Source organism: Pleurodeles waltl, chromosome 2_1 (assembly GCF_031143425.1).
Source record: "Pleurodeles waltl isolate 20211129_DDA chromosome 2_1, aPleWal1.hap1.20221129, whole genome shotgun sequence".
Taxonomy (NCBI): Eukaryota; Metazoa; Chordata; class Amphibia; order Caudata; family Salamandridae; genus Pleurodeles; species Pleurodeles waltl.
This window is the reverse complement of record NC_090438.1, coordinates 60,135,331-60,147,654: the sequence shown is the minus strand read 5'-3', so window position 1 is coordinate 60,147,654 and position 12,324 is coordinate 60,135,331.

The following is a 12,324-nucleotide window of genomic DNA, read 5'->3' as shown; positions in this document are numbered from 1 at the left end:
GTATTTTTATGTCTCCGTTTATCAGTGATGTGGGCCTATAGGAGTCACGTCTGTCCGGTGGTTTCCCTGCCTTTGGGATTAATATCACTGTTGCTGTGCGCATATTCTCTGACAATTAACCTGTTCTACAAGTTTCCATCAGGGCCTTATGAAGTGGGGCATTCACTTGTGCTTGTAGTCTTTTGAATAGGTCAATTGGGAATCCGTTTGGTCCGGGAGCTTTACCTGTTTGCATCTGACCCAGTGCCTGTGCAATCTCCTCTATGGTAATGTCTTCTTCTAAAGCTACTTTTTGGTTTGCACTCAGTCTCTTTATTGGGCAGTCATCAATGAAAGCTCGAATTTCTATTTCAGGGGCTGTTATGTGAAAGTTATAAAAGCGTTCCAAATATGTGGCAAACTCTTCAGCTATATCTCCACTTGTGCGTATTGGATTCCCTGATGTCTGCCTAAGTTCTTTAATAGTCATTTTGTCCCTTTACTTTCTTTCCACCACAGCAGTAGCTTTCCTGTTTCATTCCCTCCTTCATATATTCTTTTTTGCTTTGCTATGTAGGAGGTTTTTGCCTTATTTTTTGCTAACGCTTGGTATTCAGCTCTTTTCAATTCAGCTGTTCTCTTACTGGTGGGATCCCCCTTCTTAACATATGTCTCAGTTAGGTGTATTACATCATCATCTAATTTATCTAGTGCTGCTCTCCTTTCCTTTCTATCGTGTATCTCCCTGGAAATGATTGTACCCCTTATTGTTGCTTTATATGCCTCCCACAATATCATTGCGCTTTGCACCATGTTTTTATTTTCAACAAAGTACAGCTTTTGACCTCTTGTTTGTTAGCGAGGCGCTATGTTTCCATTCTCCATGGTTGTTTGGGCCTTTGGGTTTGGAGGTCAAGCGATGTCCACATTGTGGAGTGGTCGCTTAGTCCTCTAGCCAAATATTTTGCCCCGCTGAACCTACTGAGTGTGCCCCCTGTGGTGAAAAAATAATCTAGTCCTAAGTGCAGTGAGTGTGCCCCTGAGAAGAAAGAGTAGCATGTTTCCTCTGGGTGTAAGCTTCTCCATATGTCACACAGGCCTAGTGCTTGTGTAAACCCTTCTAGTCTTCCTCTAGTCCCGCCCCCTTCCAAACGGGAACTAGTTCTATCTCTGCTGGTATCGATTACTAGGTTGAAATCCCCACCCATCACTACCAAGGCACTTGAGGCCTCTAATAGTACTTTGTGCAACTTTTTAAGCAGTTCATTTTGAAGACCTGGTGGAGCATACACATTTACTAACAGTGGATCCTCTCCTTCAAAGGCCCCCAATATAGCCGTGTATGTTTCCTGTCTGTCTGTCAAGGTTTGTTTTTCGTGAAATGGTAGTGGCCTCTTGATCAAGATTGCCACTCCTCTAGACCCAGAGGTGAATTGCGCCAAACTGCCCAGTCTGTATCCCCCTGCCCATGCATTGATGCTGTTGATCTATCAGGTGAGTCTCCTGTAGGAACACTATATCCGTTTTTTGTCTGTTGAGCGCTCTTTGTATGAAGCTCTGTTCACCATGTTGCCCAGCCCATTAACATTCCATATTACTATCGATATTGTTTGCAACCGCGTGATGTTGGATGTATCCTGTGCGTGTTTGCGCATGCGCAGCCTCCTCTGTATTTTGGTGTGGACCCTTGTTTTGCTGCTTTGTGAGTCTGGGTAAACTGAACCCCCTTATAACATACCCCCCTCCCTACCTTAACGTATGGTGATTCCTTAACTAGCCACCCCCCAAACTAACGGTATGTGTTTTCCCCAAACTTAAACCATAACAAACGTTTTGTGTTTTTATCACCTGAGCGTCGTGATCATCCTTTAGCGTCTTGTCTGTGAGGAGTAGCCCCCGGCTCACACATTCTGTGTTACAGCAGCTCTGCATTGAGAAACCAAGGCCCGAGGCTTGTTCTGTTCCTTTTCAGCCTTCACAGCCCCATCTCCTTTCACTCTGAGGCCCATATTTATACTTTTTGGCGCAAACCAGCGTGGGCGCTGGTTTGCGTCAAAACTTTTACCGCCGGCTAACGCCATTCCTATGCGCCATGCGGGTGCCTTATTTATGGAATGACGTTAGCCGGCATAGGAGAAAATGGGGTTTGTGCGTCAAAAAATGGTGCAAGTCAGGTTTGAGGCAAAAAATCATGCCTCAAACCGGACTTGTGCCATTTTGTGACGCACAACCCCCATTGAAATGACTCCTGTCTTAGCAAAGACAGGAGTCATGCCCCCTTGCCCATTGGCCATGCCAGGGGACTTCTGTTCCCTTGGCATGGTCTTTGGGCACAGTGGCATGTAGAGGGGCCCAAATTAGGCCCCCCATGCCACTTAAAAAAAAGAAAAATAGGCCCTCATTACAACCCTGGCGGTCGGTGTTAAAGCGGGGGTAAAAACACCAACAGGCCGGCGGAAAAAAAAATGGAATTACGACCATGGCGGAAACCGCCAACATAGACAGCCACTTTAACACTCCAACCACCACGGCGGTACAAATAAACACCGCAGTGGTAACCGGCAACAGACAGGCGGAACACAATGTACCGCCCACAATATTACAACAGGCCAATCCGCCACCTTTTCTGGGGCGGATTCACCGCGAACAAAAACACGGCGGAAACAGGACTTGGAAGGGAAAACGCTCACTGCTTCCCCCCCATGAGGAACCAGGACGCCATGGACCCAGAACTCCATATACTACCTGCCTTTGTCTTCCTCCTCCTCTACCAGGAGCACGAACGCCGGCGGCGAAGACCACAGTGAGTACTGCACCTACGACACAGGGGCGGGGGGAGGGAAAAGAGAGTAACACACACACACAAAATGCAAAACCCCCACCCCCACACACTACAACACACACACTAATACATGTTGATACATTAGAGTTACACCCCCCAACCCTCCTGGGAAGAATGCAAAGACAAAAGGAAATGATTGTAACAAATGTAATCAATTAAAATCCAGTACTCAAAAATATATATATACACTATCAACAAATATATACACCAAGAATACAAGTCCAGGTACTGCACCAGTTATAGTCCGTGGACCACTGGACCCAAAATGCATGGGCGAAGCCCACACAAGATACCCGATCAAAATGGAGAGAACACTGCAGGGGCATCAGATAGAAATACAACAGGCACCTCAGGGGGAAGGGAAGGGGGGGCACCTCAGCCGGATGAGTGCACGATGCCAGATCCACAAGGGGGCTCCATGCCCACTGCTGTATCCTGGGGAGTGCAAAGCCACAGTCTCTCAAATCTCTCCAGTGGGTGGTTTGCCCACTGCTTTATCCTGGGGAGTGCAAAGCCACAGTATCTCAAGTCTCTCCAGTGGGTGGTTTGCCCACTGCTTTATCCTGGGGAGTGCAAATCCACAGTCTCTCAAGTGGATAACAGTCTCCACTGGTTCTGGAGGGGGCTTTGTGCCCAGAGTGCTTCATCCTGCCAAGGACAGAGGTAGTGGATGTGAATCTCCACTGGTTCTGGAGGGTGCTTTGTGCCCAGAGTGCTTCATCCTGCCAAGGACAGAGGTAGTGGATGTGAATCTCCACTGGTTCTGGAGGGGGCTATGTGCCCAGAGTGCTTCATCCTGCTTGTGGCGGCCTCAGTAGCGGCGGTGCTTACGGCGCTCATTGGCCTGCGGTGCTGGTGGGTGGCTCAGTGAACGTGCTGGTGGCGGCGGTGTCCTTGGCAGCGGTGCTGGTGGCGGCGGTGTCCTTGGTAGCGGTGCTGCTGGTGGCGGTGTCCTGGGCAGCGGTGCTGCTGGTGGTGGTGTCCTGTCCTGGGCAGCAGTGCTGCTGGTGGCGGCGTCCTGGGAAGCGGTGCTGGTGGCGGCGGTGTCCTTGGCAGCGGTGCTACTGGTGGCAGCGGTGTCCTTGGCAGGGGTGCTGCTGGCGGCGGTGTCCTGGGAAGCGATACTGCTGGCGGCGGTGTCCTGGGCAGCGGTGTCCGCTGCGGTGTCCTTGGCAGCGGTGCTGCTGGCGGCGGTGTCCTGGGCAGCGGTGCTGCTGGCGGCAGTGTCCTGGGCAGCGGTGCTGCTGGCGGCGGTGTCCTTGGTAGCGGTGCTGGTGGTGACGGTGTCCTTGGCAGCGGTGCTGCTGGCGGCGGTGTCCTGGGAAGCGGGGCTGCTGGCGGTCTTGTCCGCCGTGCAGGTTGGCGGCGACTTCCCTTTCTTTCTGTGCCCCTTCCCCACCTTGGATGTTGGCGCTGCTGTCTTCCCACTCCCAACTTTAGTCCTGGGAGAGCCCTTGGTGGCAGGTGTGTTGCCCTTCTCCCTCCGGCCAATGGCCAACTTCTTATGCTTCTGAGGTGGGGTACTGTCCGTGGTCTGGCTCCTTGGCACACTGGCTGCCCTGCTGCTGGCGCACTCCAGAAGCCGGTTACTGCTGGCACCATTGTTCCCGCTGATGTTGTGGCTGAGGTGCTGGGTTGGGACCTGGAAAGGCGTGCCTTAGGGGACTGAAGGGGTGGGGAAGGGGAGGGGAAGAGGTCAAGGTTGGACAGGAAAAGTTTTTAGACACACTGGGACAGGTAGATGGAGGGGGTTTGGGAGTGGAGGTAGAGGTAGTGGTTGTAGGAGGTGTATGTTAGCTGACTTTGGGTGAAGGTGCATGGGCTGGAGGCTGTCGTGAGGTGGATGGCTGTTGGGTGGGTGTGTGACTGCGTTTGTGTACCTTGGGAGGTGGGCTCACAGACACACTGGGAGAGGACACAGGGGATGTGTGAATGGTAGTGGGGGTGGTGAGTGCACGTGAGCGGTGTGTGGTGATGAGTGTGCTGGTGATGGACGTAGTGGATGAAGATGTCGTGCATGCAGATGTGATTATAGACGTGACAAGGAGGGAGGAGGGAGACGAGGAGGAGGGGGACACAGTGGAGGCAGTGGATGATGGTATGTCTGCATGGGTATGATGCTTGTGTGAGTGCCTGTGGGATGTATGGTGCTTATGTTTGCCAGAGCTACCCTTGTGTGTTGAGGTATGTGCATGCTGGTCTGATGGTGTGCTTGGGATGGGCTGAGGCACAGGGGTTTGGGTCTGGGTGGAGGAAGTTGGAGGGGGGAGGCTGGACACAGGGACAATGGCTGCCATCAATGCGGAGGCCAGAGTCTGAAAAGCTTGCTGTTGGGCTGCCTGACCAGAATTAATACCCTCCAGGTATGCATTCGTCTGTTGCAACTGCCTCTCTACACCCTGGATGGCATTCAGAATGGTAGACTGCCCAACAGTGAGGGATCTGAGGAGGTCAATGGCCTCCTCACTGAGGGCAGCAGGGGTGACAGGGGCAGGGGCAGAGGTGCCTGGGGCGAAGGAGATGCCCACCCTCCTGGGTGAGCGGCCACAGGGCTCACGCTGAGTGGCTGCTGGGAGGGCAGTGCTGGTAGAGGGGGTGGCGGCTGTACCTGTAGATGCGGGGGCACAGAGGGGCCCGCCACCGCAAGGGATAACCCATCAGAGGGGGAGTCTGTGTCGCTGGTCTCAGCTCCTGTCCCCGCCGTGGAGCTCCCCTCACCCTCCATCCTACAGGTGCCTTCAGACTCCGTTGTCTCGCTCTCCAGGGCCATGTGGTATGCAGTTCCCTCCTGCTCCGGTGGCACAGCTCCTCCGCCTGATGATGCTATTGCATACAAAAACAGGGAGACCAAAAAAAGGGGGGGGGGAAGACAGAAGAAACACATGTTGAGTGCGTGCAATACCGTTACCGTTGGAGGACACTACAGACACAGAAGGCCTCTGCACTACACCGTGCACTTAGAGTTCCCTAATTAATCCCAGGGACATGGTGTACAAGGCCTATACCCAATTGCTGCACACATGGAAGGCACAGGAGCCTGACTAGGTGTAGTTGGCTCTGAACACTGGTGGTGTGGGGTGCCACATGGCCTGCCTTACGAAGGGACCTTGCCTACTAAACTCGCCCTGGCCTAGGGGAACCCACTGCCCACCTCCCCCACCCAGGCACCTCGGAATGCGCGCTGATTCAGCTCAATGAGGGTGTACTCACCCCCTTGTGGCTGCTGTGATGCTCTCAAGTGCCCATCCAACTCCGGATACGCCACCGCCAGGATCTGGAACATCGGGGGGGTCATGGTGCGACAGGCACCCCTCCCACGTTGGGAGGCCATCCCCAGCTGGGCCTCAACCATCTTCTTGCTCCAGCGGCGAATGTCCTCCCATCTTTTCCGGCAGTGGATGCTCCGTCTGTGGTGGACCCCCAGGGTCCGGACGTCCTTGGCGATGGCACGCCAAATATCCTTCTTCTGGTGGGCGCTAACCTACAGGAATAGTACAGGGGAAAATGTACAACATTAACCGTCCTGACCGTCACAGTCATTGGCCCACGTTCCCACCCTTGCCATGACGCACATCCACTCACCGTCGTTTCATGCACGCCTCCTTCTCCCACCCCTATCTTCCATCCACACCACTCCACACAGGCATTGCCCATCTGTCATGCTCACAGTGTACTTACCTGTTTGTCTGGAGGACCGTAGAGTAGCGTGTACTGCGGGAGGACCCCATCCACTAGTTTCTCCAACTCCTCCATGGTGAAGGCAGGGGCCCTTTCCCCAGACACATGAGCCATTGTCTCTTCCAGACTGAGGTCACAGCAGCACTTGCAGTGTAATTCCTCTCCTGTAGAAGATCAGGTATCAAGTGAGTGAACAGAGAGAAAATGGCGGTGACGTCCGCGGCGGTGCGTACCGTCACCGCTGGTGTATATCGTCATTGGCTCCTGGGACCCATAGGGTCCAATATTAACCAATGCAGGATTGCGCCGCGGTCTTTGACCGCCTACCACGACGGTGTACAACGCCAGCGCAGTTAGCTCATATCCCTTTGTCACACATTACAGGTCAGGCAGCCGCCATTTCAGGGGGCCACATGGCATTAATTTTAAATGCGTCACACATATCTAGGCCTTGCATACACATTAAGACAGGGACATAGCGGATGGAAAAATGTGTGCAATGAAGTTGTGTTTTTGTACCTCAGTGTTGGCTGACCCTCTGCTCGCTGTTCTCCTCCCTAGAGCACGTACGCTGGGGCAGGTGAGGAGATGGCGGCATCCTCCGGTGTACAGACCGCTGGTGGACCTGTCGACAATGGAAGAGCGACATGTAATTGTCACCTACAGACTGGTCCGTGCCACAATCCAGGAACTGTGTGTCCAGTTGGAGCCGGACCTGATGTCAACTATCCGCCATCCCACAGGTATCCCCCCTCTAGTGCAGGTGCTGTCTGTACTCCATTTCCTGGCAAGTGGGTCTTTTCAGACGACAGTGGCCATAGCATTATGGATGTCCCAGACTATGTTTTCCAACGTGTTGTCCAGTGTTGTCTGCCCTGCTGAAACACATGCGCAGCTACATTGTTTTCCCTCAGGTGGAGGATTTGCCTACATTGAAAGGTGACTTCTATGCCCTGGGACATATCCCCAACATCATTGGTGCCATTGATGGGACACATGTGGCCTTGGTCCCCCCTGCAGGCGTGAACAGGTGTACAGAAACCGGAAGAGTTACCATTCAATGAATGTGCAGATGGAGTGTTTGGCCGACCAGTACATCTCCCATGTGAATGCCAAGTTTCCTGGCTCAGTGCATGACGCTTACATTCTGAGGAATAGCAGCATCCCTTATGTGATGGGGCAACTCCAGAGGCACAGTGTGTGGCTATTAGGTGAGGGTATGGACCCTATACAGTGTGACTAGGTGTCTGGGTCTGGGGTTGTCCCTAAGAGTTAGTGTGTGTCTAACAGTTGTCCCTCGACATTTGTAGGTGACTCTGGGAACCCCAACCTGTCATGGCTACTGACCCTAGTGAGAAATCCCAGGACAAGGGCAGAGGAACACTACAATGAGGCCCATGGGTGAACTAGGAGGGTTATAGAGAGGACCTTCGGCCTCCTGAAGGCCAGGTTCAGGTGCCTACATATGACAGGTGGTTCCCTATTCTACTCACCAAAGAAGGTGTGCCAGATCATCGTGGCCTGCTGTATGCTTCACAACTTGGCTTTGCGACGACAGGTGCCTTTTCTGCAGGAGGATGGTCCAGATGGAGGTCTTGTGGCAGCTGTGGAGCCTGTGGACAGTGAAGACGAGGAAGGAGAAGAAGAGGATATCGACAACAGAAACACAGTGATTCATTAATACTTCCAGTGAGACACAGGTAAGAAGACATCACTGTCTGCTACATCTGATACACTTGTTCTACCTCTCATCTGTCTGTCACTTTCATCCAGTGTAGGGACCCTGAGTTGTCACTTTCCCTTTCAATTTCACAGATGTGGGTCCCACTGTGTGACATGTGCTTTGTTTCCTCATGGACTAGAGCTGTGTGACATAGGTATGTTGACAAAACAATGGATATTGCATTTCTCCTCAGTTATTGCAAATATACATTTTCAAAAGCACAGACTGACTCCAGATAGTTTTGGGATTTAAGGGTGTTTATTTAAGTGCTAAATATTGGAGGGGGTTGTAAAATGGTCAGGGGTGATGGTGGAGGAGTGTTCATGGCAGAGTCCAGTCTATTAGGCTCACAGGTGCATTGTCCAAAGGGGCATAGGAAGTGGAGTTGGGGCAGTTGATGGATGTACGGGGTGACAAAGTGGGACAAAAGGATGACAATCAGGGTGGTCTCATTTCTTGGCGGGGGTCTTGGGATTGTTCTCTGTCTTTGTCCTGGATCTCAGGGACCGTTTGCGGGGTGGTTCTCCATCTGCAGGGGGTGGGGCGCTAGTGTTGTGGACCTATGGCGGTGCCTCCTGTCCACTAGTGCCTGCAGAGGTGGTGGGCAGTTCATCGTCCAGACTAGTGTCAGGGGCCCATTGTTGTGCCACAGTGTCCCTCCTGGTGTTCACGAGTTCCTTTAGCACCCCTACAATGGTGCCCAGGGTGGTATTGATGGACTTGAGTTCCTCCCTGAACCCCAAATACTGTTCCTCCTGCAGCTGCTGGGTCTCCTGAAACTTGGCCAGTACCATTACCATTGTCTCCTGGGAATGATGGTAGGCTCCCATGATGTTGGAGAGGGCCTAGTGGAGAGTGGGTTCCCTGGGCCTGTCCTCCCCCTGTCGCACAGCAGCCCTCCCAGTTCCCCTGTGTTCCTGGGCCTTTGTCCCCTGAACGGTGTGCCCACTGCCACTGCCCCCAGGTCCCTGCTGTTGTTGGGTTGATGGGTTAGCCTGGGTTCCCTGTAGTGGTGGACACGCTGCTGCTTGACGTGTCCTGGGGACAGAGGTATGTACCCGCTGGGTGGGTGCTGTGCTGGTGTCTCCAGAGGGGGGAGGCTCTGTTGTGGCTTGTGCCAGTGTGAGGGGAACCGACTGTCCTGAGGTCCCAGATGGGCCGGGCTGGTCATCTAGATCCAGTTGGACAGAGCTGCTGTCATCACTGTGGGCATCTTCTGTGGGTGGAGTGGACATGCCTGGAACCTCCTGTCCGGTGACATTGGGTAGGGGTCCTGCAGGGGTATAAAGGCATGATTATTGCATCTGTGTGTGCCATGGTGTGGAATTGGTGGGTGAGCCTGTACCCCAGTGCTTGCATTCTTGTGTAGGACCTTGTGTGATAATTGTTTAGGGGTGTGTGTGGGTATGTGCAGTGGCCATGCATTGGTGATGGGTGTCCATGCTTTGTTGTTGCATGCAGGGCTTGGTGTTGGGATGTGTGGTTTGTGATAGTGGGACATATGTGAGGAGTTGGAGTTATGGGGGTGAGGGCGAGGGTAGGGGTATGTGATAGCATGCAGGTAGGGTGGGGGATGAAGTAGTTAAAGCTTTGACTTACCAGAGTCCATTCCTCCAGCTACTCCTGCGAGGCCCTCAGGATGCAGTATAGCCAAGACCTGCTCCTTCCATGCTGTTAGTTCTGGGGGAGGAGGTGGGGGTCCGCCGCCAGTCCTCTGAACCGTGATGTGGTGTCTTGAGTCCACGGAACGCACCTTCCCCCGTAGGTCGTTCCACCTCTTCCTGATGTCATCCCGTGTTCTTGGGTGTTGTCCCACTGTGTTGACCCTGTCCACGATTCTGCGCCATAGCTCCATCTTCCTAGCTATGGTGGTGTGCTGTACCTGTGATCCGAATAGCTGTGGCTCTACCCGGATGATTTCCTCCACCATGACCCAGAGCTCCTCCTCAGAAAACCTGGGGTGTCTTTGCGGTGCCATGGGGTGGTGTGGGTGATCTGTGAGGTGGTGTGTGGGGTGATGTTTAGGGGTGTGTGTTGTTTTGTGCGTGGATGTGTATGTGTGGTGGTGTTGTGTGCCTCTGTATGGTGGTGTTGTCTTTGCTGTGCTGTCTCTCTGGCCTTCGTCTAAATTTCTGGTCGTAAGAGTTTGTGGGTGATGTGTCGGTGTGTGTTTTATATTGTATTGGATGTGTGGGAGTGGTGTGTGTATGTGTATCAGGTGTGTGTATTTGGAATTGTCCAATGTAGTTGTGTTTTGTAAATGTGTGTGTATTTTGAGCGCATCGGGGTGTACCGCCAATGGAATACCACGGTTGAAAGACCGCTGCGTGGATTCGTGGGTCGTGATGGTGTGGGCGTAATCCTGTTGGTGTGACGGTGTCGGTTTTGCTATCGCCAGTTTATCACTGACCTTTGGTGTGGCGGACTTGTGTGGGTGTCTGTATTTTGGCAGATTCCGGGCTGTGGGTCATAATAGCTGTGGTGGAATTCCGCGGCGGTGTGTTAGCGGTCTTCTGCATGCAGTAATGACCCCCATAATACTTACCTCAACTTATCTGTACTTACCTGGGATGGGTCCCCCCATCCATGGGTGTCCTCCAGGGTTGGGCGAGGGTGGCAGGGGGTGTCCCTGGCGGCAGGGAAGGTCACCTCTGGACTCCTTCCATGGTCAGAGACCATGGAAGTGAGCCCACAGGTCCCTTAACGCCTGCCCTCACCCAGGCGTTAAAAAATGGCGCACATCAGGCTGTGCGCCGTTTTTTAAGGCCCGCCGCCTCCTGTGCGTCAAAATGACGCAGGCGTATAAATAAGGCGCACAGGCCTTAAAGTCATTTTTTGGGCGGGAACGCCTACCTTGCATGTCATTAACGCAAGGCGGTTTCCCACATCCAAAAAATGACGCACACGGAGGAATTTTGACGTCCGCAGGCTCGGGCGTCAAAGTTTAAATATGGTGCATGGTTTGCGCCGAATGTGCGTCAAACTTTTTGGGAAAATCACCATGACACTTTTCTTCCGGTTTCCATCCCCACTCCTCATGGTGCCTTAGGGCCTGATACTCATTGTATGGCCCAAGGTCCTCAGCAGAAGGACAAAACTTTGTGTGGTCACTCTGATGCACAGCAACACTTGTGTCCTTCAAGGAAGCTTGTGCGTCTGCTAAGGTCAGACTGGCTGAGTAAGCAGCAGATGTTTTAATGTAAGAGCCCAGATTTTGTCATTGTAAACAAGAAAGTACAGAAGAGGGGAACAGCAGGAGCCTTTACTCATTTGAGGACATATTTGGAAACAACATGTGATTTTCCATTTTTTAAAATTACATTTATATAATTTGTCATTGCTTTGAGTATGAACCTGGAATGTTGACATTGTTTCTTCTCCTACCGCTGTATTTGTTATTTTATCTGTTTTGTGCGAGTAAATGATATATGTAGTGGGTGTAATGGGAAGAAAATTAATATATATATTATAAATAATGTTTCAGTGTAACAGAGTGGAGGAGAGGAACCTTGGCATGCATATACATCAGGCAGGGTAATATTTCAGAGCTAAATACATCATCACTTTCTAACCTTCATTTGTTTTAAAAAAGTTACATTCCTTAAATGAATTTCAGTTGAACAGGTGTTTTTCTACTGTACAACCCTGGTGCATTGTGACTTGACAGATAGTTCTAGGCGTGTTCCTCCCATTCTTTTCGGGATTTACTCTTAGCTGATAGCGTACAGCTTTCTGGGACATCCCAGTATGCAAAGTGCTACCAGCTATAAAGCCAGGCCTGGAAAAAGGTGTCTGACATGATAAGGGAGGGCACTCAGGTGCATAATACTGGCCCCGCAACCCCTATGAAGCACTGTGTGGGGCGCTGGCGAGATGTGTGGTGGACACCTATGGTGCTGGCACCTTATACCAGGTCCAGGCAACCCCTATTAGTTTATGTAGACAGTGTCTAGGTAGCCAGGGCTCTCTAGTGATAGCTGTGGTGAGCAACCAAGACTTATCTAGGAGGAGTGTAAAGCACTTGCAATACCACAGCATCCACACAGCAACTAATCACACTTGAAAGTAAGTTGCAGTGAGGCCCAGAAGTGCCTGAAGATGC